This window comes from Sus scrofa, chromosome 10 (assembly GCF_054392235.1).
Source record: "Sus scrofa isolate SSC_HxYL_T2T_F1_AM1 chromosome 10, Sscrofa_HxYL_maternal_Yorkshire_Landrace_v2.0, whole genome shotgun sequence".
NCBI lineage: Eukaryota > Metazoa > Chordata > Mammalia > Artiodactyla > Suidae > Sus > Sus scrofa.
In genome coordinates, this window is record NC_139392.1 from 74,975,581 (window position 1) to 74,992,348 (window position 16,768).

Here is a 16,768-nt window from a genome sequence, read left to right on the forward strand (position 1 = left end):
GCCAACCCTCCCCCCCATAAATATGGAAAAGAGGAGGGAAAGCTTCCCATGGGAGAAACCTGGCGAAAACTATGTCGCCAGGTGGTCAAGGTCAACACCAACCATGATAAGTAACGTGGACAGGCCATACCCTTGATATATGATGAAAACGGCCTTTATGTCTGTGGTCTTCCTCCCAGCAACCGTAACTCCAATCTAATCATGAGAAAGTTCCAACAGAGGCATATCCTACAATATCTCTAACTAGTCGTCCCCAAACCTGACAAGGTCATCAAAACCAATAAAGAACCAAAAAACTGTCATAGCTGAGAGGAGCCTAATGAGACATGAGGATTACATGGGGGACCCTGGAACAGAAAAAGAATATTAGGTACAAACTAAGGAACTCTGAAAAAAGTACAGACCTTCATTAAGAATAATGTATTGATCTTTGGAGTTCCCGTTGTGACCCAGCAGGTTAAGAGCCGGACTAAGTATCTATGAGAAATCGGGTTCCATCCCTGGCCTTGCCCAGTGGGTTAAGGATCCAGCACTGCCATGAGCTGTGGTGTAGGGTGTAGGTTGCAGACACTGCTTGGATCTGGCGTTGCTGTGGCTGTGGTGCAGGCTGGCAGCTGCTGCTCCAATTGAACCCCTAGCCTGGAAACCTCCGTATGCCATGGGTGTGGTCCTAAAAATCAAAACAAACAAACAAAAAAAGTATCAACAGTGGCTCATTACTTGTGACAGATGTCGCAGGTAACGTTCATAATAAGAGAGAGACCAAGTTCGGAATCGATGGGGAATGCTCCATACTATATTCACAATCTCTCTGTAAATCTAAAACTATTGTAAAAAATAAAGTTCATTTAATTCACATTTTGAGAAAACTGCTCCAGTTTCTCAAACCACATCAGCACCCCCCCAGCCCTCCCCACTGTAGGCCATCTAGCCATCTAGACTATGCACTAAACAAATTCGTTAACCTCCCACCGTACGCAATTCCGTTTGCGTGTCTCGCTCACTGTAGCCTTGGATGTTCGCAATGGCTGGAGTGTGAGAGACGTCAAGGGTTGAGGCGGATTTTAGAGCAGAACATCCAGAGTGAGGGAAAAATGAGTAACCAAGGAGTCACCAAAGGCTTCGAGGCCAGCTTCACAGCTGTGTGAGCAAAGCCAACAGAGACCCCACCCCAGGCTGGCAGGGACCTCTGTGGAGGCTCTTGGCCACGCTGGATCCAGGCACAATCCCCCAACGGAGCGGCCTGTCCACTGCAGGTTGGGGTACAGACCCCTGGGAAGGGGGAACTGGCTTCCCTGTTCCTGCCTGGGGCCCCCCGGGTTCACTTTGCACCAGGACGGGCAGATTCTGGAGCTGGTCCTGCTTGAAGATTTCTATCTGGAGCAACAGGATGCTTCGGTAGTACCAGTGGCCAACATGGGGAAGAGTAGGATGGGGTGAGAGGTGCAGTTTCGGTCAAGTTTAATCTCAAGATGCCTGTGAGACATCTCATTGACAAGGTCAAGTAAGCAGTTATGAACATCTGTCTACCCACAGCTCAGGAAAGGATGAAGGTGTAGGTATAAAGCTGGAATTCATCAGCCTGTAGACAGAGCTTAAAACCAGGAGAGTGGTGATGCAGCTGTTGTGAAAACAAAGGAGGACGGGTCCTAAAAAAAATTAAACATGGAATTATCACGTCCAGCGATTCCACTTCTGGGTATGTACCCAAAAGAAGTGAAAGCCGACTTGAACAGATACGTGTACGCCCATGTTCAGAGCAGTGTTATTCACAATAGCTGAAATGTGGAAACATTTTGTGTGCTCATGTGCAGACAAAGAAATTGGTGTAAACATGCAATGGGATATTCTTTTTTTTTTTAATTTTATGGCCACACCCATGGCATTTGAAAGTTTCTGGGCCAGGGATGGAATCCGAGCCACACCTGTGAGCCATGCCACAGCTGCAGCAATGCCAGATCCTTTCAACCAAGTGTTCTGGGCCACAGATTGAACCCGTGCCTCTGCAGCAACCCAAACCACTGCAGTCAGGTTCTTAACCCACTGTACCACAGTGGGAACTCCCCAGTGTGATATTCTTTTTTTTTTTTAAGGCTGCACCACAGCCACAGCAATGTAGGATCCTAGCCACGTCTGTGACCTACACCACAGCTCATAGCAATGCTGTGTCCTCAACCCACTGAGCGAGGCCAGGGATCGAACCCACGTCCTCATGGGTACTAGTCAGGTTTGTTAACCACTGAGCCGTGACAGGAACTCCCCTCGTGTGATATTCTTCAATCTTAAAAAGGAAGGCAATCTTGGAGTTCCCTTGTAGCACAGGAGGTCAAGGATCCAACTTGGGTTGCTGCTGTGCCAGGGTTCAATCCCTGGCCCGAGAACTTCCATGTGCAACAGGTGCAGCCAAGAGAAAAAAAAAAAAAGGAAGGAAATCCTGACCCAGGCTAATAGGGACGAACCTTGAGGTCATTACGCTCAGTGCAAGAAGCCAGTCACTAACGGGCAGTACTGTGTGATTCCACTCATATGAGGAACCTAGAACAGTCAAGTTCATGGAACAGGGGCTGGGAGCAGAGGAAGATGGGGAGTTATTGCTTAATGGGTACAGAGTTTCAGTTCTGCAAAAAGAAGAAGTTCTGGAGGTGGATGGTAGTGATGGTTGCACAACAGTGTGAATGCACTTGGTGCCCCTGAAATTGCCCTTAGAAATGGCCAAAATGGTCACCTTTATGTCAATAAAAAAAGAACTTATTTATTGAATGCTTCCTCTATGCCCACCACTCTTCTAAATGCTTGTCTTATTTAAAACGTATACAGCCCCTCATAACAATCTTTAAGGGAGATATGACATCATCAACCCCATTTTACAAACAAGAAAACCAGTGACCAGAGATGTTAAGGAACAGGCCCAAGCTCACACAGCATCTAAGTGGCTGGCCAGGAATGAGACTCAGGTGTTCTGATTCCAGGGCCCAAGCTTTTTTTTTGGTCTTTTTAGGGTGGCACATGCGGCAAATGGAGGTTCCCAGGCTGGGGGTCAAAATGGAGCTGCAGTTGCCAGCCTATACCATAGCCACAGCAACTCGGGATCCGAGCTGCATCTGTGACTTACACCACAGCTCATGGCAATGCCGGATCCTTAACCCACTGAGCGAGCCAGGGATCAAACCTGTGTCCTCATGGATACTAATCAAGTTTGTTACCGCTGAGCCACAATGGGAACTCCCCCCTTTTTTTTTTTTTTTAAACATACTGTACCACCTGCCAAAAGAGATTTTATGATGTGCTATTCGAATACACGTTCCACAAGAAAACACTAATTTTAAAAGTTAAAGGCTGACTTTACAGCCCACAAGCAGCTAGGTCCTGGCCTTTCACCACATTCTAACATCACTTCCCAGCACAGAGTCTGGCACCAGAGACGGAGGAAAAGTCACCCAGTTACGATCACTGTATCATCTCTGAGAAAAGAGCTCTGCGTCCAGAGACACTGCCAGGAAACACATACCAGCAGGTCTCCCACTGCGTGGAAAGGCCAGGCTCCCCCACAGCCCCTTTCCTGGTCCTTAGGAGGACTCAGCCTGGACTAAGCCAGCCCAGGAGGCCAGAGGGCTGGGCCCCCATCCAGGACAGGTGGGCTGCGGGGGGAGAGGTGCAATTCCTTGGCGTGGGAGAGAGGCAGTTCCTGGGCTATTTTTAAGTTGCTCTGTGATGTTTTCAATTAAACCTCTCAGATGGGAGCAGCGCCAAAGTTGTGGAAATGCAAGGCCTGCACCTGGGAACAAACATGGTGGTAGGACCATGTTATGCAGAAGTTCTTATTGATGAAGCAAAGTTAGGGCTGGTGGGCAGAGGGCAGGTATAAACCATCCATGTGGATTCAGTCTAGAGATCAGAATTCCCTCACTCAGGGAGTTCCCATTGTGGCTCAGCAGTAACGAACCTGACAAGTATCCATGAGGACTTGGGTTCGATCCCTGGCCTCACTCAGTGGGTTAAGGATCCAGCGTTGCTGTGAGCTGTGGTGTAGGTTGCAGACGTGGCTCAGATCCAGCGTTGCTGCAGCTCCGATTTGACCTCTGGCCTGGGAACTTCCAAATGCCTTGGGTGGGGGCCCTAAAAATACAAAAAAAAAAAAAAAAATCCCTCACTCAGAGATACATCCCAAACTGCCAGGAATTTCCATGGGCCAGTGCTGGCTCTGAGCAGGCCTGGGTCACGGAAATGGACGCAAAGCGGGAAAGGGCCAGATGACAAGGATGCAAAATGCCTTCCTGGCTCAAGTCCTGGGCAGATGGAAGAGGGCGAGTGGCCTTATATTTTTATAAGGCAGAAGCCTCAGACTGAATAACTCCTCCAGAGCATAGGAGGCCCAGGCCCCATGGGGTTGAGCAGGCAGCCCTCTACCTCCCAAACCTGCAAGGTAGATGTGGACCCCGCCAGGTGGAAATGAACTTGACCCATCACCATCCTCTAAAGGATTCCTTGACTCCCAGGCCCTTCTTTGTGGTAGGAAGGACCTGACCTCAGCTGGGTCAGATCTTCTGGGTGGGCAGGGCCAAGACCCCTCCTGATCAGGGAGCCCTGCCCTTGTTACAGTCACACAGACAGAAAGGGACTGAAACAGGGAGCCTTTCTCTGGTCCCACCTTCCAGGAGAACTGAACAAAGTTCTTTTTTTTTTTTTTGTTCTTCTTTTTAAGGCCCACTCACGGCATATGGAGGTTCCCAGGCTAGGGGTTGAATCAGAGTTGTAGCTACGGGCCCCAGCCACAGACACAGCAATGTCAGACCCAAGCCACGTCTGCGACCTACAGCACAGCTCTGGGAATGCCGGATCCTCAACCCACTGAGCCAGGGATTGAAACTGCGTCCTCATGGATGCTAGATGGATTCGTTTCTACTAAGCCGTGATGGGAACTCCTGAGCTAAGATCTAATTAAAAAGAAAAAAAAAATCAGCACCTCTCTCATTTGTTGCTAAGCACAAGCTTTAAGCACTTGCTTATCTCCACCCACCACCCCAGCAGACACTCATCTTCCTAACTCTAATCGCTCCATAGCTACTGCTGTCTTGAGATGCTTGGGATCCGCCCAAATGGACATACACACATTTAAATATGTACGTGTGTGCATAGCAGCTATAACAGTATACCACAGCCTGAGGGGCTTAAACAAAAGAAACATATTGTCTCACAGTTCTGGAGGCTGGACGTCCAAGTTCAAGGTGTGGGCAGGGCTGGTTTCTGCTGAGGCCTCTCTCCTTGGTTGGTAGATGGCTGCCTTCTCACTGTGTCCTCACATGGGCTTCTGTCTGTATGTGTCTTTCTTAGTCCATCTGGGCAGCTATAACAAAATACCATATGCTCAGTGGCTTATAAATAGCAGAAATGTATGGCTCCCAGTTCTGGAAGCTGGAGGTCCAAGATGAGGACAGATTTAGTGTCGGGTGAGGGCCTGATTTCTGGTTCATAGATGGCTGTCTTCTCGCTGTGTCTTCACGCAAGGAAGGGGTGAGGGAGCTCTCTGAGGCTTCTTCTAGAAGGGCACTAATCCCATTCGTGAGGGCTCCACCCTCATGACCTACATCCCTGCCAAAGGTCCAGCCTACACTGGGGGGTAGGTTTCAACATGACTTCTGGGGGGACACAAACATTTTATCTACAGGTGTCTGTGTCCTAACCTCTTCTTCTAAAGGATACATTGTACTGGATAGGGGCCCATCTATACCTCCCAATTTTTACCTAAATTACCTCTTTTTTTTTTTTTTTTTTTTTTTTTTTTGTCTTTTTTGCTATTTCTTCGGGCCGCTCCCGAGGCATATGGAGGTTTCCAGGCTAGGGGTCCAATTGGAGCTGTAGCCACCGGCCTATGCCAGAGCCACAGCAACGCGGGATCCGAGCCGCGTCTGCAACCTACACCACAGCTCACGGCAACGCCGGATCATCAGCCCACTGAGCAAAGGCAGGGACCAAACCCGCAACCTCATGGTTCCTAGTTGGATTCATTAACCACTGTGCCATGACGGGAACTTCCCTAAATTACCTCTTGAAAGGCCCTATCTCCAAATCACATCCTGAGGTTTCTGGGGGTTAGGGCTTCAACATATGAATGCCCAGGGGAGGCAGGGAGAGGGTCGGGGGACACCAAATTCAGCCCCACACAGCATGGAAATGACTAAAGAGGTTCTACTGAACACAGCACCAGCACAAGGCCAAGCAAAAAAGGTTCCTCTAACTTATTGGAAAGAGCTAAATTTATGGCAAGGGAGGCAGAGAAACTAGATTGTTTTGTCATCTTCACTTCCATGCTCACCCCTTTTAAGTGGGTTTTCAAAAACAACACCCATCATGGTAAATCTCAGCCCTTGTTAGCCAGGGTTTTCTCCTCCATGTGCTTACTACTGCAGTTCTGTGGTCCTGTCTCAAACAAAGCAAGACGAATGATCAAAACCAATCCAGCATGTTAGCATTATCTGCAGGAAGAGCCAGTCAGTAAGCAAGAGGACCCAGCCTCTCAGGGTCACCAAGCTCACACCCAGAATTCCACCAAGCAGAAATAACAAGTAGAGGAGTTGACACCGCTGTTTAGAGGATTAGGAACCCAACAATGTTCAGGGGCCGGGGGGGGGGAGGCGGTGAGAAATAGCAAGTGGTGATATTTGGAGCATTCCTCTTGTGATTTTTCTTTTTCCTACCCATCAGAATATTATGCTGTTGAGAACACAGTTCATCTTGAAATCCATCTTGCTCTTTTTTGTCACACTTGATCAGCCTCATCTCCTATCATTAAAAATTATTCATCCACCTACCGAATGGCTGCATAATACTCCAAGGTGTTTCATACCAGGATGTACCTAACCATCTCTGATATTTTGGAAGCAACACTTTGGTTACAAATGTTACAAACACAATTACAAATAAGGCTGCCAAACATGGTGGGTCAACAGGCTAGCCTGCACTTGTAAGCATTTCTTGAGGCTAGACTCCTATTGGTGAACTTACTCTAATACACATGTACCTATTTTGAAGCCTTTGGGAACAGAGGAAAAAGAACTCTCTTCTCATGTCCTGTGACTTTGCGGGTCAGGCCCTCCCATGATGCTCAGCCAGCATTTGGTCCTATGTTCTTACCAAGGTATCCTTGCCCTCTGCCCCCTCTCCACCCAAGCACAATTACTACTTCCAATAATTACAGGGTTCTGTGATAGGTACGAGGAATAAAAAGGCGATGCAGCTGCTAGCAGAGGGAAAAGGTGAGGAAGGGCGTAGCAAAGCTTGCATTCACAAAGCACTTTGCCTCCAGAGATCTCAAAGGTTTTCTGAGACACGGTCTCATTAATCGTTATAGGTCTGTTATTTGTCTTTCGGATACAGATCCAAACATAAACCTTATTTGTTGGCTTGTCTTTATGCACGGACTGTGCTCCTGTTTTCTTTTCTTTTCTTTTTTTTTTTTTGTGTGTGTGTCTTTTTGCCATTTCTTGGGCCGCTCCCGCGGCATATGGAGTTTCCCAGGCTAGGGATCTAATCGGAGCTGTAGCTGCCAGCCTATGCCAGAGCCACAGCAACTCGGGATCTGAGCCGCGTCTGCAACCTACACCACAGCTCACGGCAACACCAGATCGTTAACCCACTGAGCAAGGGCAGGGACCGAACCCGCAACCTCATGGTTCCTAGTTGGATTCGTTAACCACTGTGCCATGACGGGAACTCCTTTTTTTTTTTTTTTTTAGAATGTTTCCTCTTTTCTTTCTTATTTTTTTTTTTTGTTTTGTTTTGCTATTTCTTGGGCCGCTCCCGTGGCATATGGAGGTTCCCAGGCTAGGGGTGGAATTGGAGCCGTAGCCACCGGCCTCTGTTTTCTTGATGTTCCCTAAAGTGGCTTTTATGTTTGGGACTTCTGGTTCACGCAGAAAGTTAAAAAAATAAAAATAAAAAAAAAAATAAAGCCCCAACTGGGGTCACCCTTTAAGACCCATAGGAGGAAAGGAGGAAGGAAAACTGGTCTCACTTTAAGAATGAACACAGAAGTTAAGTAACCCAGGGAAGTTAAGTCACCGAGCACAGAGTGAAAGGACAATTCAGGGCAGAAGCCCTAAATGACAGCTGCACAGGAGGTAGGCTGCTTTCTGTCAAAGTCGCTTGCTTGCACCTTTCGGCATAAATACGCTCACAGTTTCTGACCTTGTAGACATTATGAAATGGATGGTGAGAGAGAGAATACTGACTCCCCAAAGAGGTCCACCTGACTTCAGAACCTGTGAATACATAACTTTATGTGGCAAAAGGGACAGACTTTGCAGATGTGATTCAATAAGGCTCCTGAGATAGAGAGATGATTCTGGATTATTGGGTGCAAACACAAGGAACCTTATAAGAAGGAGGCAACACTTCTGTGCATCAAAAGACACTATCAAGGAGTTCCCATTATGGCTTAGCACTAATGAACCCAACTAGTATGCATAAGGATCAAGGTTCAATCCCTGGCCCCGTTCAGTGGGTTTAGGATCTGGCGTTGCCATGAGCTGTGGTGCAGGTCACAGATGCGGCTCAGATCTGGCGTTGCTGTGACTGTGGTGTAGGCTGGCAGCAGCAGCTCTGATTTGACTCCTAGTCTGGGAACTTTCATATGCTATAGGTACAGCCTTAAAAAATACAAAAAGAAAAAAAAAAAAAAAAAAAAAAAAAAGACACTATCAAGAGAGTGAAAAGACAACCCAAGGATGAGAGAAAGTATCTGCAAATTGTATGTCTGATAAGGAATTGATATCCAGAATATATGAAGAACTCCTACAACTCAACAATAAAAAGACAAACAACCCGATTAAAAATGGGCAAAGGGGAGTTCCTGTTGTGGCTCAGTGGAAACGAATCTGACTAGTATCCATGAGGATGCAGATTTGATCCCTGGCCTCACTCAGTGGGTTAAGGATCTGGCGTTGCCATGAGCTGTGGTGTAGGTCACAGACGCAGCTTGGATCTGGCGTTGCTTTGCCTGTGGCGCTACAGCTACAGCAGCTACAGCTCCAATTCAACCCCTAGCCTGGGAACCTTTATACACACACACACACACACTGTGGGTGCAGCCCTAAAAAACAGACAAAAAAAAAAAAAAAAAAAAAGGCAAAGGATTTAAATAGACATTTCTCCTAAGAAGATACATGAATGTCCAATGAACACGTGAAAGCATGCTCAATATCATTGTCACTAAAGAAATTACCACTACAACAAGAAGAGTTCCCATTGGGTTAAGAGCACAACACAGTATCTGTGAGGATGAGGGTTCCATCCTTGGCCTCACTCAGTGGATTAAGGATCCTGTGTTGCCACAAGCTGTGGCATAGGCCACAGATGTGGCTCAGATCCAGCATTGCTGTAGTTGTGGCATAGGCCGGCAGCTGCAACTCCTGGCCAGGGAACTTCCATATGCCACAGGTGTGGCCATAAAACCAAAAAAAAAAAAAAAAAAAAAAAAATCTACAGGAAAAAACCAGTTCACACTCACTAGGCTAATTATAATCCTAAAAACAGATAATAACACATGTTAGTGAGGATGTGGAGAAATTGGAACCCACCCCTACTGCTGGTGGGAATGTAAAACAATACAGCTACTATGGAGAAGAGTTTGGTAGTTCCTCAAAAATCTAAACATAGCATTTTCATAGAATCCCACAATTCCAGTTTTAGATATACAACCAAAAGTGAAAACAAGAACTTGAACTGATACTTGTACTCCAGTGTTCACTGCAGCATTATTCACAAAATCCAGAAGAAAAAGAAAATGGAAGTAAGCCAAGTGCCCACAGAGTGATGAATATTTGAACAAGATGTGATATATATACATTCAATGGAGTATTATTCAGTCATAAAAGGAATGAAGTTCTAAAATATCCTACTACATGGATGAACAGTGAAAACATATATTAAGTGAAAAAAAGCAAAAACAGGAGTTCCCCTTGTGGCTCAGCGATAGCGAACCCAACTAGTATCCATGAGGATGTGGGTTCGATCCCTGGTCTCTCTCAGTGGGTTAAGGATCTGGCGTTGCCATGAGCTGTGGTGCAGGTCAAAGATAAGCTCAGATCCCATGTTGCTGTGGCTGTGGTGTAGGCTGGCAGCTACAGCTCTGATTTGACTTCTGGCCTGGGAACTTCCATATGCCAGGGTGCGACCACTAAAAAAAGCAAAAAAAAGAAAAAGAAATAAGAACAAAGACAAAACCAAAAAAGGATAAATACTGCATGACTTCATTTACATGAAATATGTAGAACAGGCAAATTCATAGAGACAGGAAATAGACTCAAGATACCATCAGCCAGAAGGAAGGAATGTGAGCTTATTGTTTCATAGGTACAGAGTTTCTGTTTGGGTGAGGAAAGGTTTTGGAGACAATGGTAATGGTTGCACTACATTACAAATGTAATTAATGCCACTGAATCATACACTCGAAAAATGGTTAAGTGCCAAATTTTATGTTATACATACTTTACAACAATAAAAATAAAGAAGGAGGAGTTCCCGTCGTGGCGCAGTGGTTAACGAATCCGACTAGGAACCATGAGGTTTCGGGTTCGGTCCCTGCCCTTGCTCAGCGGGTTAACGATCTAGCGTTGCCATGAGATGTGGTGTAGGTTGCAGGTGCGGCTCAGATCCCGAGTTGCTGTGGCTCTGGCGTAGGCAGGTGGCTACAGCTCCGATTCGACCCCTAGCCTGGGAACCTCCGTATGCCGCGGGAGCGGCCCAAGAAACAGCTAAAAAGACCAAAAAAAAAAAAAAGAAGAAGGAGGCAAGAGAGTAAAGGTCAAAAAAAGCAAGACTCAAGGATGGAAGCAGAGATTGGAGCAATGCACTTTAAAGATCAGCTAAGAAATATGAGCAGTCTCCAGAAAAACAAAAGACAGGTTCTTTCTAGAGCTTCCAGAAGGAACGCAGCCCTGCCAACTCTTGATTTACAGCCTTCTGAAACTCCCCTGAGACTTCTGACCTCCAGAACAGTAAAATAATAAATTGTGTTGCTCTAAACCACTAAGGTGATTTGTTATAGCAGCAATGGGTAACCAATACCCAGACATAACATCTAATATTAGAGTTCACTAACCTGATACATGAATTCACTATTTAGTTGATCCACGTGACTTTTAAAATCCCACATCACGTTGTGGCTCAGGGTTAGGGTTAGGGTTAGGGTTAGGGTTAGGGTTAGAGTTCCCATTGTGACTCAGTGGGTTACACACCCTGCTAGTATTTGTGAGAATGCAGGTTTGATCCCTGGCTTCACTCAGTGGGTTAAAGATCCGGTGTTGTCACAAGCTGTCACAGATGTGGCTCGGATCCCACATTGGCCAGCAGCTACAGCTCTGATTGGACCCCTAGCCAGGGAACTTGCATATGCTGCCGGTGTGGCCCTAAAAAGCGGGGGGGAAAAAAAAAATTCCACATCAAAGCACCCCACAGTTTGGCTGCAAGTGCTAAGTGGGCGTGAAGAGCCCACTGGAATTCTCTGAGTGACCTGGGCTATCAGACAGTGGTGCCCTTTCATGAAAAGCTAAGTTGTGAAATGGATGCAATGAAGGATATCCCAAAGAAAAATATTCCTGCAAAAACAACCCTGAAAATGCATGCATATCTTAACTGTATAATGTGTGCAAATTATAGCTTTGTGACACAAAGTGGGACTGACTTTAGGGACCAAATTCTTGTGTTCACTGCCTCCCATGTCTTCTCGTTCCACATTTACATTCCCTGGGCCTGGCTTCTTACTACACTGTCCCTTGAGGGCTGGAACCAGGTCATTTTATTTTAAGTTTTATTGAGGAGTTCCCTTTGTGGCTCAGCTGGTTAAGAACCTGATGTTGTCTCTATATGGATGCAGGTTCGATCCCTGGCCTCATTCACTGGGTTAAGAAACCAGTGTTGCCACAAGCTGCAGATGTAGCTCAGATCCGGTGTTGCTGTGGCTGTGGTGTAGGCCACAGCTGCAGCTCTGTTTCAACCCCTGGCCTGGGAACTTCCATATGCTGCAGATGTGGCCATAAAAAGAAAAAAAAGTTTTATTGAAAGTATTTTAGGAGTTCCCATCATGGCTCAGTAGTAATGAACCTGGCTAGTTCAATCCCTGGCCTTGCTCAGTGGGTTAAGGATCCAGCATTGCTGTGACCTGTGGTGTTAAGTTGCAGACACGGCTCGGATCCCGAGTTGCTGTGGTTGTGGCATAGGCAGGCATCTACAGCTCCTATTTGCCCCTAGCCTGGGAAGCTCCATATGCCTCAGGTGCAGCCCTAAAAATACAAAAAAGACAAAAAAAAGGTATTTTAAAGTTTTCCAGTTGACTTAAATGTTATGATCATTTCTGATGTACAGCAGTGATTCTGTTATACACATCCATTCTTTTTTCAGATTCTTTCCCCACAAAGGTTATCACAGAAGAGTGGGTAGAGTTCCGTGTGCTATATAGCAGGTCCCCATTAGCCAATCATTACATACACCACAGTTGGAACTAAGTCTTGTCAAGCTTGGTACCTATGGCACAGAATTTACATTTTCATCCTTATCTCTAATTATGGAAATAAAGACTTTCTTTTTGATAAACTACTAGATGGGGAGATAAGTATTATGGAGAGTATCCCAAAAGATTAGGAGGGACCAGCATGTCCCAAGGACATCTACATGCTAATAAAGACACCTGGAGATATAATAGTACTAACTTCATAGAACCTATAGAAATTTCATACGCAGCCCCGCTATCTCCCCACCACCTCTCCTAACACTAAGACCTTGATTCCTAGGTATACCCTGGTGGTATTTCTCTAAAAACGTCAGCCTGCAGTTAGGTCCAATCCCTAAGATTCTCTGTGCTGAATTCCAAAGCTGCTTCTGAGCTATGTATCACCCTCACCTGACTTTGCTCCATGAACTTGATAACTGCTAATCCGGTTTCAGACAGGTGCAGCAGGCTCTGTCACCTGAGCTCCAAGCCAAGGCTGAAGATGTCCTTTATGTGGTGGCACTGGGTGGGTATTAGGGCTCTGCAGGTGGGAGTTTCACAACCACAGATATGGACTCAGCTGTCATCCCCACAGAGCACTGATGTTGGACCCTATGGCCCACAGTGGAGGCAGGGAGTTTCCTGATAATCACAGAAGTGGCTCCTTACCCACCCACCCCCTTTTTAACTGTGGGGATAGACACAACCCAAGGAGGAGGGGAAACTAGGTAAGAAAGCAGCTACCCATGGCATTATTTAGAGCTCTGCCAATCACTTCTTCCCAAGAGCTACGTGCTCAGTGTTTGGTTTCACCCACTTTGCTTACAGGCTAAGGTAAACAGAAAAAGTGGTAAACCCGCCTGCCCTTTCCTATTCTCCCCATGAAAATCACAATGCATACACAGTGGATCAGTAAACAGCAAACCAAAGACCTTTCTCAAAAAAGCCAGGCACAGCGGGTTAAGGATCTGTGTGGCCGCAGCTGTGGCATAGGTCACAGCTGCAGCTCAGATTGGATTCTTGGCCTGGGAACTTCCATATACAGTGGGTGCAGCCAAAAAAAAAAAAAAAAAGTTAGGCAGAAAATGAAAAGAAGTCTAACAATCTGTCATTACCACTTTACAGTGTTTTTCCAAATCACTTTTCTTTGTTTCTAATGAGAGAAGGAATGCATTTTACCGTAAATAATTTGGAAAACATAGAAAAATACAAGGAAAAACTACAAATTATCTGTAATCTCACCATTTTGAGATACCACTCTCCCTTCTTCCACACCCTCTACAGCTTCTTTACTCTTATTCCGCCTTATTTTTGTTCAAGGCTTTATTAGATTATCATTACTATTACTCTTGTTGTTGTTGCTTATTGTCTGACTGCCTCAGTAGAAAATAAAGGTAGAGAATTTGTCTCCCTGAGCACTGGCACTGGTGCTCAATAATCACTTGCTCAATTCCTTTTGTTAAATGAAAAAGAAATGCATTGGTGTATCAGCTTTTAATCTTTTTTTCCTAAAATGTATATATATATACATAAATTAAATTTATAGAACATTATCTTTTTTTTTTTTTTTTTGGCTGTACCTGTAGCAGGTGGAAATTCCAGAGTCAGAGATAGAACCCGCATCACCACAGTGACAATGCTGGATCCTCAGCCCCTGAGCCACCAGGGAACTCCCTCCTCTTCTGCTCTTACCTTCAGTCTTTCCAGATATATCCATTCCTTCCCCTCTTGATATGACAATTCTCACACTATCCAGTCCCCCAAATAACCCTCCCTTCCACTCATACCACCCATCCCACCTCTTCCCCCGTCTTCATATCAACTAATTAAAAGAGAATTTTAACCTATGGTCTTCAATGCCTTCCCACTTGTTCTTTCCTTAACTTCCTATAATCCACTTTTGACCTTAACCCCAGGGCCATCGATGGCCTTCCACTTGTGCTATCTGAAAGCCTTCATCCTCTCCGTAGCATCTTGCATTGTCAACTATCCCTGTCTCTGTTTGATGACTGGCAAGCCAGGTCTCCTCCTGCACCCTCCTCCTACAGCTCACACACCGATGACAAATTCATCTTCTTAAGGTACAATAGAATTATGTAAGATTAATTTAGTTTCTTTTTGTAGCTAAACCAGTGAATTAGAAAAAGTGTTAAACATACTCGGTCAGGACTCCAAGGAGTCATTTAATAAGTCTCTCATCCTCAGAGAGAAGTTTGAGTGATGTGAGCTAAAACACGCCCCAGGAGATTTTTAGCAGCAAATCTTTCAGGGGTTCCTGTTGTGGCACAGCGGAAACGAATCCAACTAGGAACCATGAGGTTGCAGGTTTGATACCTGGCCTCGCTCAGTGGGTTAAGGATCCGGCGTTGCCTGAGCTGTAGTGTAGGTTGCAAATGTGGCTTGGGTTCCACGTTGCTTCGGTTGTCGCTGGCAGCTGTAGCTCTGATTTGACCCCTAGCTTGGGAACCTCCATATGCTTCGAGTGTGGCCCTAAAAAGCAAAAAAAAAAAAAATCTTTCATGGATGCAAACAAAGCTGGTCCAGAGGGAAGGCTCAACAATGGGGCATGGCCACATCCACTGCCAAGGCTGTTAGGTGAGGAGTTCCACCCTGGTGCAACAGGATCAGCTGTGTCACTACAGTGCCAGGATGCAGGTTCAATCCCCAGCCCAGCACAGTGGGTTAAAGGCTCAGCTTTGCCACAGTTGTGGCATAGGTTGCAACTGTAGCTTGGATAAGTGGGAACTCCATATGCCCCTGGGCAGCGAAAAGAGAAAAGAAAGGGGGGGGGGTTGTTTGGTGAGTTTGAATAGGGCAAATGCTAAGGAATGTCCTGCAAAGTTATTGCCTCACCTATCCTGTTCCTTCCTCTTTTTTTTTTTTTTTTTTAGGGCCACAGGAGCTGTCATGTGGGAGTTCCCTGGCTAGGGGTTGAATCAGGCTGCAGCTATCGGCCTACACCACAGCCACAGCCATGCCAGATCTTAGCCATGTCTGCGACCTACACCACAGCTCATAGCAACCCCAAATCAAGGCCAGGGATCGAACCTGCAACCTCATGGATACTAGTCAGGTTTGTTTCTGCTGAGCCACAAGGGGAACTCCTATCCTGTTCTTCTACGTTTACCTTTGGTGTAGCGATGGCCAAGGTAAGGCACTGTGGGGCCATAATCCTGATTTTTCATGTACTTAGACTTGAAAACCAACTCTAGATACCAGTCTTCAACACCCAAGAGAGTCCCCAACACCCAAGCTTCTTCACAGCTCTTGTTCCCATAACTCAGTCCTTTCCTGGGCAGGATCCCATCCTCTGTCTGCTGAGAAGTCTCCTCTCAAAACCCTCCTGTCCTTCCTCTAAGATGCAGCCCTAGACACGGTCTTGCTTAGGACCAGATTAAGGTTTACTGATCATTATAATATCATTAGCTTAATGAGGAAGGGCCCTATTTCCAGTGACCAAAGGAGGGTCCATAGAGCATTCACTGTCTGTTATACCTTCTCCTCCAGTCCATCCACCTGTACCCTCAGCTATCTCGCTGGCTTTGAGTCAAAAACACCACCGCCTCCTCATTCTCATAGCAATTTCTACACTATGTCCTGCAGGCTGGTAACTGATCTTAACTCCACTTACTAACACATTCCATGTCCACTAACCAACCCCCAAACTCCCCTTCTCCAAAGCAGTACATCTCTCTTGCTCAGTACTCTTCAAGAAGTCTTTAAGGAATTTTGGTGCAGATAAAACTGGCCTATTTTGGCAAAGGGAATCCATTCAAAGGTAAATGAACAAGGAAGGGAAATCTATGACTGATTTAAAGTTATCAAAGTCAGACCTACACTCATCACTAGTGGGAATGCACCTGGGGACAGCAAGTTTTTTTTTTTTTTTTTTTTTTTTTGGTCTTTTTGCTATTTCTTGGGCCGCTCCCGCAGCATATGGAGTTTCCCAGGCTAGGGGTCTAATCGGAGCTGTAGCTGCCAGTCCACGCCAGAGCCACAGCAACTCAGGATCCGAGCCGCGTCTGCAACCTACACCACAGCTCACGGCAACGCCGGATCGTTAACCCACTGAGCAAGGGCAGGGATCGAACCCGCAACCTCATGGTTCCTAGTCGGATTCGTTAACCACTGCGCCACGACGGGAACTCCAGGACAGCAAGTTTTAACCCCTCTTAATCACACTGAATTTATGCACATATGGATTTATGAACGGCTTGCTTGTAAATAGATGCGTATTGGTATGGTTAAGTGGATTAATAACAGGTTGAACAAATTTAACAAGAG

At 46.0% G+C, this 16,768-nt stretch overlaps 1 long non-coding RNA gene across 4 annotated transcripts in view; it reads right to left on the minus strand.

Annotated features, from left to right (window-relative positions):
* LOC110255692 (uncharacterized) overlaps positions 1-16,768 on the minus strand; it is a 93,713-nt gene that overhangs the window by 18,311 nt on the left and 58,634 nt on the right. For all 4 annotated transcript variants that reach the window (XR_014817976.1, XR_014817974.1, XR_014817973.1 and 1 more), the window contains exon 3: positions 5,196-5,344. This is a non-coding gene — a long non-coding RNA (uncharacterized LOC110255692). The remainder of the gene's footprint in view (positions 1-5,195; positions 5,345-16,768) is intronic.